Source organism: Leucopleurus acutus (genome assembly GCF_964270905.1).
Source record: "Leucopleurus acutus genome assembly, chromosome: 12".
Lineage (NCBI taxonomy): Eukaryota > Metazoa > Chordata > Mammalia > Artiodactyla > Delphinidae > Leucopleurus > Leucopleurus acutus.
Genome location: NC_139154.1, coordinates 15772832 through 15786709, shown reverse-complemented (window position 1 = coordinate 15786709; position 13878 = coordinate 15772832). Strand labels below are relative to the sequence as shown.

The 13878-nt window shown below is 48.6% G+C and overlaps 1 long non-coding RNA gene across 1 annotated transcript in view; it reads right to left on the bottom strand.

Annotated features, from left to right (window-relative positions):
- Window positions 1–9902: 9902 nt before the first annotated feature.
- LOC309970065 overlaps window positions 9903–13878 on the bottom strand; it is a 56351-nt gene continuing 52375 nt past the window's right edge. The window contains exons 2-3 of the long non-coding RNA XR_014326666.1: window positions 13583–13784; window positions 9903–10147 (exon numbers count right to left, since the gene is read on the bottom strand). This is a non-coding gene — a long non-coding RNA (uncharacterized lncRNA). The remainder of the gene's footprint in view (window positions 10148–13582; window positions 13785–13878) is intronic.

The following is a 13878-nucleotide window of genomic DNA, read 5'->3' as shown; positions in this document are numbered from 1 at the left end:
ACATCTCCCCTTGTTTGATTTGGGAGAGTGGTGATTTACAGAGCTATTGCAGTGTGTGGAACAGTTTGCTGGTAATGCAAGCTCAGGCCTTCCAGAACTAAACCTTCAGATGAATTGCGGGGGACCAAAGACCTCCTTAGGCTTTTCTGCAGAGTAGACTCATATGTGTGTATGTTCATAACATTTACAGAAGTGAGGCGCCTGGAGAACAGGAAAGGGGTGCTTTACAACACAGATAAGCACTGATTAGGAGTATGAGGTCATCCATCAGATAAAAATATCATACACACAACCTGGATTTTAGCCCATTCTTTAATTTATTCTGAAAGAAAGGAGGGGAGAACGATGGGAACCCAGAGCCTTAGGAATTGACTTCCCGTGAGCTGCCTCTCTCAATACATTTTGTGGTTTGCTTCAATCACGTCTTTAAAATTGGTGGGAATATAAGTTGGTGCAGCCACTGCAGAAAACAGCATGGAGTTTCTCAAAAAACTAAAAATAGAACGGCCATATGACCCAGCAATTCCACTCCTAGGTATATGTCTGACAAAGCCAAAAACAATAATTCAGAAAGGCACATGGGCCCCAACATTCATAGCAGCACTATTTTCAATAGCCAAGATATGGAAACAACCTAAGTGTCCATCAAGAGATGAATGGATAAAGAAGTGTTTATATATATATATATATATATATATATATATATATATATATATACACAATGGAATACTACTCAGCCATTTACGATAACATGTATGGACCTAGAGGGTATTATGCTTAGTGAAATTAGTCAGACAGAGAAAGACAAATACTGTATGATATCACTTATTTTTGGAATCTAAAAAATACAACGAACTGGTGACTATAACAAAAAAGAAACAGACTCACAGATATAGAGAACAAAACTAGTGGTTGCCAGTGGGGAGAGGGAAGGGGAAAGTGGTAAGATAGGGGTAGGGGATTAAGAGGTACAAACTACTATGTATAAAATAAATAAGCTACAAGGACATATTGTACAACACGGGGAATGTAGCCAGTATTTTACAATAACTATAAATGTAATATAACTTTAAAAACTGTGAATCACTGTGTGTACACCTGAAACTCATATAATATTGTACATCAACTAGACCGCAATACAAATAAACAAACACATAAATACATAAATAAATAAATAAATTTTTAAGGTTTTGGCACTTTGTTTCATCTTCTCTGCCCCCTTCTCCTCTGCTTCTTCCTCCTTCTTCTAAGAGGGCAGCAAGAAACTCTCTTAGAAGTGCTTTCAACCCTGCCCTATATCTTAGGAGACTTGAAACATCGTCAGTTTCCTTGGCTTCCCTTCCAATGGGGGCATGACTTGAAGGGTAGGCTCTGCCAGCCTTCACCTGAGAGACACAACAGTTGGAGGTATAAAAGTCAGGAGAGGAAGAGTTTTCGGAGGCTGGGGTTGCTGTCGGGTCTTAGGAACATTCAAGGACTTGCCGTCATCCACTACGAGGCTGACGCAACTCCATCACAACTTGATATGGAGAGAGTTTCTCTTTCCTTCCAACTATTTCAAAGCAAGTTACAGATCTGGTGTTTTGACCACATCTCCCTGAGGCTTCAGAGCCCAAAGGTCCTATCTTCACTTAACAGTTAAGAAAATTACAGGGTAGAGGTTAAATGACAGTTTCAAGTGAAAAGCTCATGCTACAACCTAGATCTTCCTTGTTCTGGTTAGTTCCCTGTCCTGGTTCTCCTTTATCACAAAATACTCTTGCACAATCCACCCACGGGGACAGTGTTAGTAGACAGTGATGGCTGTGAGCCACCTGCCTGGAGAAAGAAAGGCTATTACATGTGTATATTAAGGCTTTAGCCTTTGCTGCCAGGACTTCAGATGCCCTCTTGACTTCCATTAACATCTCAGAAGTTACAAGGGCTGGAAATGGACCAAGACGGTGAGCCAGGGCCTGAATCTCCAGGGAAATGAAGTTCGGGGAGTTTCTAATTATAAACAACAAACTGGAGTTTGGATTGGTTGTTTTTCTTGTCTCAGAAACTTCTACAGAATGACTTTTCTCCCTTTATTGTGTGAGGTTTGCTATTTTTTGAATTGGTGTGTTTATACATTTTAAAGTGTTTTCCATCAATTTTCGGTGGCCAAGCGTCTCCTGAAGGCAGAGTTAAGAAGCAGAAAAATGAAGCTTTTAATCATGCTCAAGACTGACAATTAGCTCATAAAAATCCTTTTTTTCTTCCTATTTCCTCAAAAGGCAGTTCTCAGAAAAACAATTCATTTACTGTATGAACCCTGTTTACCAGCAAGGTTAAAAGTTCAGGAAAAAGAAAGACATCAAAACATTTACATTAAAGCAAATCGATGTCCCTCTACCATGTCTGGCTCTGCAGATGCAGGATCGGGCCCTTGTCACACTGTCACGGCAGAGGAAACCGCGCTCTGGCTGGCTGGCCCTGCACTGCTCTGGCTCGCTCGCTCTCTATCCCCTTTTTTTTTTCTTTTCCTGAGACTGCTGTCTCTGCTTCCTTTGCTTTCTAGATCTTTTCTTCCTTTTGCTATGATTTTACATCTTAGGTCATTAGGACCCCATCTGAGTATTTTTGCTGATGATATATTTCTAGCACTTCCTGATACATTTATTATTTTTTAAACCTCAATTTTTATGCGTTAAAATAATAGGATGATGGTCACCATTTATTGACTCTGTACTCTGCGCCTGGCGTTAGGCTAAGTGCTTTCATATGTCGTTGCAAATACCCTCCTAGGTCGGCGTGGGAAGCGTTATCCTCCCTAGTTGCTGATTTTGGAAACCGAGATTCCAAGAGATCAAACATGCAGACCAGAGACCCTGCAGACCAGACCTGGGGCCCGACGGATCGAGTTCTGGCATTTACGGCATCTCCATTTCTCCAACTCTAGAGGAAGGGCCCCGGCACTGACCATGCCTTCAGAAGTACTTTCCGGGGTCATTCTTGCCTCGGGAAGAGACAGGTCAGGGAACGTCAGGTGGCCCTCAGCTAACGTGAGCAATGCTCTTCCAGAGGGGACAGCAGGTGAGGGCTGGGCAGAGGAACATGCCGGCCATGGGCCAGGCCAGCCGTCCTCGCCCGTGGTCAGCATCTAGCCACTGTGCTGATCACTGTGGAAACCTGGCCTTGACCAAGAGAAGGGCCCTGCCTGGCTGCGCTTGGAGGCCTCTGCAGTCGGTCCAGGAGGATGCAGTATCGGGGTGCCAGCTGGGGACGCCGAGCTGAAGCGAGAAGGTTCTCTCTCCTCACGCACGGACACTGGACATGAAATGTGGAGTAAGGAGCACTCCTCGAGTGCCCCAAGTCAGTGAGCAGGGCAGAGGGAAGTGGCTTCCAGAGTGATTCTGCCCTGAGCACATCCTTCTTGAGGCCCTACTGTGTGCCAGTCGCCAGCTGGGCGTGAGCAACATGGCCCGGGCCCACCCTCGAGGGCTCCGGGTGCAGGTGGCTCAGGGCCTGGGCTCACCAGGCCCAGAAGGTGTCCCCATACCTTCCATCCACGTCACCTCTCAGAGTGGCTTCCCCAAAGTGATGGGGCGGGGGTGGTGGTGGGAAGAGGCCTCCCTTTCCGCGGTGTCAGGTGGGTCTGAAGGGAGACTGCCAACGACCCCCAAGGGCTCAAAATCACCCCCCACACCTACCCATTTCCACACACAGACACACCCACCCGCCACCTGCACATACCGTGGACACACACACACACCGCAACACGCACATGCACACACAGATCACAGATAGTCAAAGGCACAAACACATCACACACACACACCCAGGCCTCCACGCCCACTCCACCTGTGCGCCCTGCAAAGACACCCGCCACACACGCAGGAACACGGGTGCTCACGCCCCACAGACACCCATGCTCAGCCACGCACGGAGCACACAGGCCACACACACACACTGAGCGCACACACGTGAGCCACACACGTGCCATCCCCACGTCCAGGCTTACGCACGTGCACACGTACACACCACACAGAGCACACACAGCGGTGCCCACACCCGCCCATCCACGCACCACGCCCACATCACACACCCGCTCCACACGCACGTGCCACAGGCACCCAGCTCATGTCTACCCACACACCACACCACATCACACACACCACACACACAAGCGCGTATGAACACACACACACTCGCACCACAGACACGCACACCACCCACACATACCACACGTGCACCCCACAATACTCACATGACCACCCCCCGACACACACACACAGGTGTACATGCACGCACTCATTCTCACTCCCCCGTTTTTGGCTCTGCTAATTCTAGGGCAGCCCTGCCAAAACCGTGGATACGCTGCCAAACCCCTTTCCTTCTGGAAGGGGTGACAGTTGTGTGCAGGCATTAGTGTTTATAAAGCAACTTCTTGGGAAAATTCAAAAGCAGATATAAGGTGACCTAAAGATAGAGCATCCACTATTTTATTGTCCGAACCAGGACATGTTTGAGAGTGAAAAGCAGAGCGGAAAGGAATTAACAGGCACTAATTGATGTCTAACTGGCATGGATGGGATCGTCCTGGGCAAATACGGTAAATGGTTTCCTCCCCTAAAGGGACTGTCGTGTTGTGCTGTCTCTAGAGGTTCCAAAGATGAAAAAAATAATGGAATCAGAACTGGTAGGAGCTGGAGACAGGACGCTAGTAGTTTTGGATGATAGATTTCTCTCATTTTTTGCTTTTCCTTCTCAAATGGCAGCGAGGACCACTTCCACCGGCGGCACTCGTTTCATGGTTCCTTATCCTGGACCCCTTCTCCATCTCATTGATTCTTGAATGGCCCCGCCGTTAGCTGAGGGCTGGGGGCCTGCCTGGGGCCCCAGGAGCCTCTGTCTAACTGATTTCCTCACCCACCCCACGAGCGCCTCAGAAGAATAAAGACCAAATTCACTTTACCAGCCTTTCTTCAGCACCTACGTCAGGCAGGCATATGTTGGGCTTTGGAGGTGAAAGGTGTGACCACAGAGTTCTGACCTCAAGGGGCCCAGAGAGCAGAGCAAACAGCTGTGCTCTCCGGTCCCCTGGGATCTTGTTGAAAAGCAGATACTGGTGCCAAGGGGCCAGGGTGGGGCCTCTGCCTGTTTCACCCACCCTCCCACCACACTTTGAGAATTAGGCACTTTTCAGAGAACAGGTGTGTCCACATCCTGAACCTTTTGTGACTGAGGATCCTCACCCAAGGCTGGCAAGAGGCAGGGCCACCATGGTCACTGAGTTACCCCAGAAGATGCTCGCGGGCTGCCACCCTCTTGCAGGGCTGCCGCAGCAAGAAGGGGACGAGGACCTCACACGGATCATTTGATTTCCAATCGCCCCATTTTCCATGATGCTCTAGGATCTTCCTTCCAACTGGTACTTACCATGCACAGTCCTTCGTAAGGAAAAAATGGCATTTGCTTGTTGTACATATTTATAAAATGTAATACAGAGAGGCGCCGTGAGAGAGATGAGCGAGGCCAGATTGCTCTGGATTTCAACCAAGATGAACCATCACATTCCTAGTTTTGTGCTTTGAAACAAAGGGAAACTCGGTTTTCTTAGCTGAAATGAAAGGATAATAATCCCACCTCTGCGGCCGGTTATGAGGACTGGAAATAATGTTGTGAATCACCATAGAGCTGGGATGATTCTCAAGGTGCACCTCTATCAATCCATCTACTGAGCCAGTCATTACTGAAAACGCAGTACCTGGAGACCTGGGAAGATTGAGGCCGGGACTCCCAGCTGAAGGATGGGGTGTGGAGGGGCTGTGCCCCATTCCCAGCCATGGGGACTCAGATGGCTTCTGAGATCCAGGTTAATCATGGGAAAAGAGAGACAGACCCGGGGTTACAGAAGTGAGAGCATCACGCATAGGCAGACCTTCACAAGGGAATCCAAGTCTCACATCTGGAGACATCGGTGCTCCCCAGGCGCCTGTGAGTCAAGGCTAGACGTTCCCCAGGTAGACTCCCTGCCACTGAATCAAAGCAAACGTGACTCAAAAGTACTCCAGTCTTAACAAAAAGATACGTCAATCTAGAAATTTCAAACAGAGCCATCTATCAGAAAGCCTCATCCTCCATAAGCACGCTGCAGCTCGCCTAAAACGATGAAACCCTCATGGCTTTTGATAATGGAGTCAGAACCCAATGTGGGGGTTCACAGGAGCGAAGCCGGGCCCCGCTGTTTCAATCACAGTGCATTTCTGAGCCAGAGGCTCACGTGGGGAGCAGGGGAGGAATGTGGCCTCACCCCACGAAGTTTTCATCTCTACCGGATTCATTTTCTCTTACTGGCATCTCTGATGAAAAGGGAGCACGTGGACCCACCAGCATGAGGGGGAAGCCACCTGAATCCCAGGTGGGGAGCCTGTGTGTGACCATGTCCATCCGGACAAGTACATGGAACGCTTAGCTCAACCATGTTTGTGCTGTGATTGAAATACATGCAGATTTAACTTCAGAGTAACTTGCAAACATCTTAGAGATACTGGAGTGAAAAGGAGAGGGTCTGGAAGACTGGGGACGAGCAAATATCCCCACCACTTCCTAAAAGAATGGGTTCTAAAAACTACAGAAGAGAGACTCACTCCGATTTCCGGGCAAGCCCAGAAGAGGTGTGAGACAAAGCTCACAAGCGTTTGGGAAGAAAGTGGTGGTCTCTAAAGAGGCAACACGAGTTCTCTAAGAGAAAGTCATTCCATGCTAACCTCATTTCCTGTTTTGACGAGCTTCACCAGAACAGTCGATTAGGGGAATGCCCCAGAAAGTGTGTCTTGCTTTCAGTAAAGCATCTGAAAACCTCTCATCGGATCCTAAGCACATAAGATACAAAAGATGGGCCAGAGGATGGTGTGACCAGAAGAATTCACAGTTGGCAGGACAGACGTCCCAAAGAGGTCCACTCAAGGCATGGTGTCAATCCTGCTACCTTGAATCCCGCTTCAGCTGCTGGAGATGGCCAGGCTGGCCGCCTGGGAGGTCTTAGTTGGACAGACTATTCAGTATTCTCTCCCCTGTGGCAAGTATGGTTTGAAATGGTTCTCTGCAGCTCCACACATAGAGAAGGTTAAAGATTGCAAGGGGACGGTGTCATTCTGTAGCTAGTTTTGCACCAGTTATAACCATTGAAGGGAGGAAAACATGTTTCCATGAAGGGGCCCGGGGCCCAGTCCTATCACCATTTAAAAAATAACTTGACAGAATGGGTAAACAGGAAGGTCCTACTGTATAGCACAGGGAACTATATTCAATATCCTGTGAGAAACCATAATGGAAAAGAACATAAAAAAAGAATGTGTGTGTGTATGTGTGTGTATATATACATACATATATATATATACATATCTGAATCACTTTGCTGCACAGCAGAAATTAACACCACATAGTAAATCAACTGTACTTCAATATAAAAATCAATGAATTAAAAGATTACTTGGACGGAGACACTGAAAGCATATTTATCAAATTTACAAATCACACAAACCTCTGAGAAAAAAATGGTTTCAAAGAATCAACTCACACGAGTTGGAAAGCTGGGATGAAACAAGACAGAACCCATGTGAAGTCCGACGTTTCCTTTCAAACCACAGCTCACTGTAGGAGCACAAAATCGGGGTACATTTGATCCTAGTCGTGCCACAACTACTTGAGTGTGGCCAGACATGACAAAACAACATTTCAGAGTCTTCACCTTCACTCGTAAATTCTTTTCCATAATAATAAGCTCTTGGGAGTTTGTGACAAGCCCTAAAAATCCCTTTCCTGCTTATGGGACAGCCTTGTTGTGAGGACAAAATAAGTCAAAGGTGGTAAAACGCTTTGAAAAAGGGAAAGCTCTGAAATTCAAAATAGTATTATTATTTGGTGGAAGGTGCTTTCCCTCCAAAAAAAGAAGAAAAAAATCTGACAGTCTGCAAGCGATAAGCAGAAAGTGATTCAGCGCCGGCTTCTGTTTGTTTCTCCAGCCCTAACCCCGTGCTGGTAGAGCTCGCCGAGCCGCCGAGCTGAGCCCAGCTCAAAACCCCAACACCTCCCAAACGCCAAACCCCTCTTCTGGCGAGCTGCTTTTCCAAAAGCTCTTTCTGGAGGGCCTGCTTCCCCCTGCTTAAATAATCATGCAGAAAGTTCCCCTTCCAGGGCTGGGTCTTCAAAGATGCAACCGGATAAAATGGTCAGAGTGAACGCCAGACGACCTCAGTGGGGGGCTTAGACTTCTGCAAATATTTTAAATTCCTTTCAATCCCACCACTCTTGCTGCTTGTACAAGCTCTGGCTCGAAAGGTAGGTGAAAACTACAAGGCAGGCCCAAGACGGGAGAGCAGGCCTTAGTCAGGTAACAGACAGGGACAATTACCTTAAACTTCTTTCAGGGTCAGTTCACTAGGCAGTTACAGGCGTCAAGAGTTGCCCTAGACTGAGCTGTCTGGTAGAACTTTCTGTGACAATATACGTGTTCTATTATCTGAGATGTCCAATATGGCGGCCATGAGTCCCAGGTGGCTAGTTACATCTAAATTAATTAAAATAAAAAGGACTTCAAAATGTAGTGCCTCAGTTACACCAGCCCCATTTTAAGTTTTCAATAAATACTGTGGCCAGTGGCTACCATAGTGGACGATAAAACCCTAGACCAGCAGTTCTCAACCTTGGCTAAACGATGGACTTACCTGGGGAGGTTTAAAAAACACTGATGTCTGTGCCTGTCCCCCGCCCTCCCATCAACCAGATTCTGGTGTGATTAGTCCTGGTGGAGCCTGGGCATTTGGATTTTTTAAAACTCGTGGGTAATTTTAATGTCTGACCTGGGTTCAGAACCATTACTTCAAACATCTACCCACAGGGCATGTCCACAAACCCATGACTGGGCTGGGTTCCTGACACTCTCGGGGTCTTTGTCTCTGCTGCCCTGTGATACTTTTCTGCCTGTTTCCTCCTCTTCTAGAACCCAGAGAGATGGAACCAGCAGAGGTGGAAGAAAAGAATCTCAGAGCAGGGTGGGATCTTGGGAATCGTTTCATCTGGTCTTCCTAGTGTTCTGCGAAGGAAATTAGCATCCAGAGAAGTCTGGTGACTCATCCGAGGCAAGGATGAGAGCCCTGTCCTCCAGACACTCCTCGGAGGACACATGCCTCTACTACATGGTCACCTGTCATCTCCCGGAACGTAAGCAAACACAATGTAACTGAAGGATGTTTATTAGCAATGCAAAGCTTGGTTTCAGATGAGAATCTGAATATTCAGAGGGCAGAAAGCTCACGATCAAACTTTCCTGCTGGGCAGTGACCTGGCAGAAAGCCTGGGTCCTCTCCGAGGCTACTCTGTTTACCTCCTTAGCTCAGCAGAGTAAAGGGACTGGCAACTTCCTCATCCACCCAACTGTGGTTAGGATACTGGGCTGCTCAGCTTCACATCGTTGCTCTGAGAAGCAGTAAGATAATGGATCCGGTCAACACATCATCACTGAGCGGAGTGTCAGGTGCTGGGGACAGACTGAGGGATAAGACAGACTAGAACCTGCCTTTATAGAGCTGAAACCTGAGGGGCAGGTGAAGGGTGACAGCTAATTAATAAGTGAAAAAACAGGATAACTGTGGGGGGGGGGCGGGTCTCTCAGGACAGGTGGTCAGAGAGACCCCTCAGAGCTGGGGACCTTTGGGCTGTGACCCAGATATACGTCTGAGTAATAAGTGATTCAAGTTCAACACGCTTCTTCTAGACGCTGGCATAATGATCTGTGTGGTTATGGCAGTGTTGCCCTGTGGTCCTAGAGAAACGAATCTCAAGTATTATCTGGTAACCTTTCTATCAATATTTAAACATAACTAATAAGCAAACAATCCATTTTTCTTTAGTTATGCTTTTAATGAAGGAAAAGGATGAAGACACACAGAGACTGGCCAGACTAGACCCTAACCACAATATCGCAGAGACATCATCACGGAATGTGGAGGCCCTTAGAGTCCAAGGCAGATGGAGTCAGGTCCCAGGGCCAGCCCTTCCCCTGCACTCGGCCGTGGGCAGCAGGTAGAGGTGCTGCAGGGGTTGAGTCCTGGTTTTTCGGCGCCTGTGTCATTTTCGAGCAAGTGTGTCATAAAGCTTCCTGTTTAATCTCCCAGTTATTCTGAAACAAAAACATGCACGAAAAACACAGGTCACTGCCAACCGCATTGAGACACAGTCACTCCAGTACATGGAAACCGAAAAGGGAAAGACAGATCTTAAATGCCACAGTAAGATGGGGAATCAAATTATCAGCATCTATTCAAACAGTGATAATCAACAAAGATTGCGGTGGGGATGGGGGGCAGGGCATCGGTTTAAAAATAATTCACAAGACACTGTGAAGGCAGGTGTTCCCAGAAGCCCACTGCCTGTTTACTGAAAAGTTGAAGTCAGTTCTGCCCCTCTGGGTCCAGGTCTAAGCCTGGGGCACACCGAGGCCCTTCCCCTAGGTGCTCCTGTTGGTCTAGCTGAAGTCACATAGGACTCTCAGGACAGCTCTGGTGTTTGCCCAGGTGATGTCCTGAACACCTCTCCCCAGGGGTCCAAAGAGACTTAAAAGAGGTCACCGTGGAACTGTGGTCCAACGAGGATGGAGGAGGGGGATGGTGGCTGAACCTCTGGTCCCCTCTCCTCTTCCCATCCAAGAGAGCTGGGCTCCCAAGGACATCACAGCATCGTGATCAGACAAGCTTGTACCGAGAAGCCTCAGCGAGGTGGAGGGAACGAGAGATGGTAAGAGGGGGGACCCTGACCAAGCAAAGACCCTGAGGACAGCACAGGGTTGAGAACAGCTCCCTAACCTATGATTCTATTAAAAACTGCCTTTGCCACTTGAGACCAGCTCCCAAGCAGCACATCGTTGGCAGAATCTCATTCTTAGTTCTCCCAAGCAAATGAAGGGATACTTCGAGAGACTGACAGAAGGATTGCTTGATTCATAAATACGAACGGTGCCACCTCCCCCAAAGACCGGCTTTGTGCTTAAATCTGCCGCTCGGATGCTTGGAGTAGGAAGAGAGGGGCGGAGGCAGCATTGCCATGGGAGCAAGGTCAAATCCACGCCTGCCTGCTATTCCCAGCCATATTCTCTGACCAGCCACTACTGATGGCCAGAGAAGAAATGGGCTCTACCCATGACTGCTCAGAGCGTCCCTGAGGACCCTGCAATCCCCTCCACATGCAATCTGCCCGAGGTGCAGCCCTGAGTTCACGGGGAAAGTCAGCTGCCCTGGCCCCTCTCCATTTCCTGACTTTTGTTAACGGCACAAAATTATTTGCAAAAAGGTTGGGGTGGGAGGGGCTGCGTGATTCTGGAAAAGCTCCATCCTTCCGGGAGACATTCACTCACAATGCACAGTAACATACAGAAGACCCTGAGAAGTTAGGAAATAAAGAAAGCCGTTTACATTAGTTTCTTGTGTGCTTCCCATACATATGTGGAGTGGAAACCCTCTTACCCAGGAACCTCTGCCCGCAGCGTTCCACAGGGCAGCAGACAGCAAAGCTTCTCTTTGATTGAGTCCTTGCCGTCCTGACACTCACACGACAGTTGTGACAGTCTGCATTTATTTCTTGAAACTCTGTATTGTTTTCCCTCAATATCTTCCCCAAATGCCCTCCACGTATGAGTTAGCTGAAGCACACAGACTCCCGCAGCCTTTGTTATTTTTTTTTCTCAGAGGCCTCCTATCCTAGTGGCAGTGAAATACTGGCCTTTCTGAGAGAGGATGAGCCTGGCTGTGTGGTCGCTAGCGTTCTGGGGAGAACACTGCTCAAATGAGCCTGCTGGGAAAACCAGTTTCCTGACGTGTGTTCTATGAGCTAGCATTTTCTAATGTGACAATATCCGAATCTGGGCCCAAGATTTTATACGCAGTGCCTTCCTGGGTGGGCAAAGAGAAACAGGAACTAAGAAATGCATCAGTGGCTGACATGGGTGGAAGGGGCGACCTTGTTCCTTTAGTTTGAAATAGACAGCTTAGGAACCTACGCTCCTTTCCAGTTACCCTACTTCTGAGTGGGGAGGAAAAAACCAAAGTGCAAGAGCCCGGGCAGGATTCGGTATGGACCCAACCACGTGGGCTTGGACCAGGATCACAGAGTGAGAGGTGGCAGGGCTGGAAGGATCATCTGGTCAACCTGCATTTTACAAGCACACAGAGCAAGGAAGTCGGCAATCTTCCTAAGGTCGCACTGGAAAAGACATTGCTGGGACCGAGACCTGAGTCTCTCCCACCTTCGTCCCTAGATTCTGAATTGCAGCTTTCCACTGTAAGACCTGAGCTAATTTGTGTGCGAGCTTTTGCACACCTAAGTCAAATCCTGAGTGACTTCACGTTGACCTGGCTGTCTGGTTAACACTGAAGAAACCCAAGATGGAATATTCAGGAACTCTAAAAGATCTGCCCCCAATTCAGAGCTGATCGCACATCTGGCTTCCCTTATGCCAGCAGACACTGGGAGGGGGTGGAGACCACCAGCGCCTCCCCTGGGTCAGGACATTCCTAGAGAATCTTCTGGTCACACGTTACTTCCTTATTCTTACTCCCAGTTTGGCTGAGCTGTGCTGTTTCTGCAGGTCTGTAGCATTCAGGGGGCCCCCAGTAGGTCTCCCCACTGTGGGTACCCAGCTCCGCTTTCCCTCAGATCTGAGGGATGGCCTCAGGGTCACGTACATCACACCGTGAATATGAGTCCTCATCAGGGGCCTGAGATGCAGCCCAGGCAATCTCGTGGAAGCTCCCAGAGTCAGCTCCCAGATCACACCCTTTTGGTTCCTAATGGCAGAGGAAAGGCTTCTAGCCTGGGACACTGAGAAGGGGAGAGAGACAGCAGCTCAGATGCCCATCCCTGGACTGGATGGGTCACCTGTCAGGGCATTTGCCCTTGATTCCATCCAAACTTCTATTTCCCAGGCAGTATGTACCAGGGCAGGGGTGTGGGAAGCAAGGAGCACAAACTTCAGTTTGCTGTAACATCCATGACACTGCCAATACCTCAGTGTCGAAAAGCCAGCCCAGAGCCCCCAGCCACCCATGTGCAAAACACACACTCGAGCCCGCTGTGCCTCAAGGGTTCCGTCAACGCTTGGGAAAACAACCGGCCAGGCGCTCACATCCTGTTCGCGTTGACTCACGTTGGATTCGGACAGGCTTGGAAGCCACATTTTTTGAGTTTTTGAAACAGTTGCCAGGAGGGTGGGACCGGTAGACAATACCAAGGTGTTCGCTCTCAGGAGTCCTTGGCTTTTATGTCTCAGAAAGTTAAAACCTAGAGGACATGCTCAGAAAATGTCATCGCTTTTTACAGACTAATTTTAGGGATGAGTGATACGGATCCCGTATGTAAAAGATTAAGTTTTTGTGCCACTAGAGACATCAGGGCAGGGGAGAGAGGAGCCACCCTTGAGGGCCCCCTTCCTTTGCTTCTGGGGGGGGGGGGCCATTTGTAGAATGAAAGCCACATAACTCTGAGCAGACTTAGAACCTCTCCTGAGGGGACCTCCCCGAGAAGCAGTTTTTACGAAGTGTGCCACGCATCATTACAGACTTACCCGTGGTTCAGAAAGTTTCAGTCTTTAACTAATCCATCAGCAGAGTGCGAGCCTTCCCCAGGGCTGCCCCGAACACAGCCGGGTCCTCTTGGCCGCCGATCGTTTGTTGAGCTCATCCCATCCGCTAGATACTGCTCCAGATGTGTGCTCTCCTTTAAGCATCCGCCCTCTCAGGTTGCTGCTTTAGGAGAATCGCTCTCACCTGGGGGGCAGGGGATGTTCAACCACCAGCCAATACATGGTAGCACCCAGCCTCCAGTCCAGCATCCTGACCTTCACACTCTGCCACCTTCTGG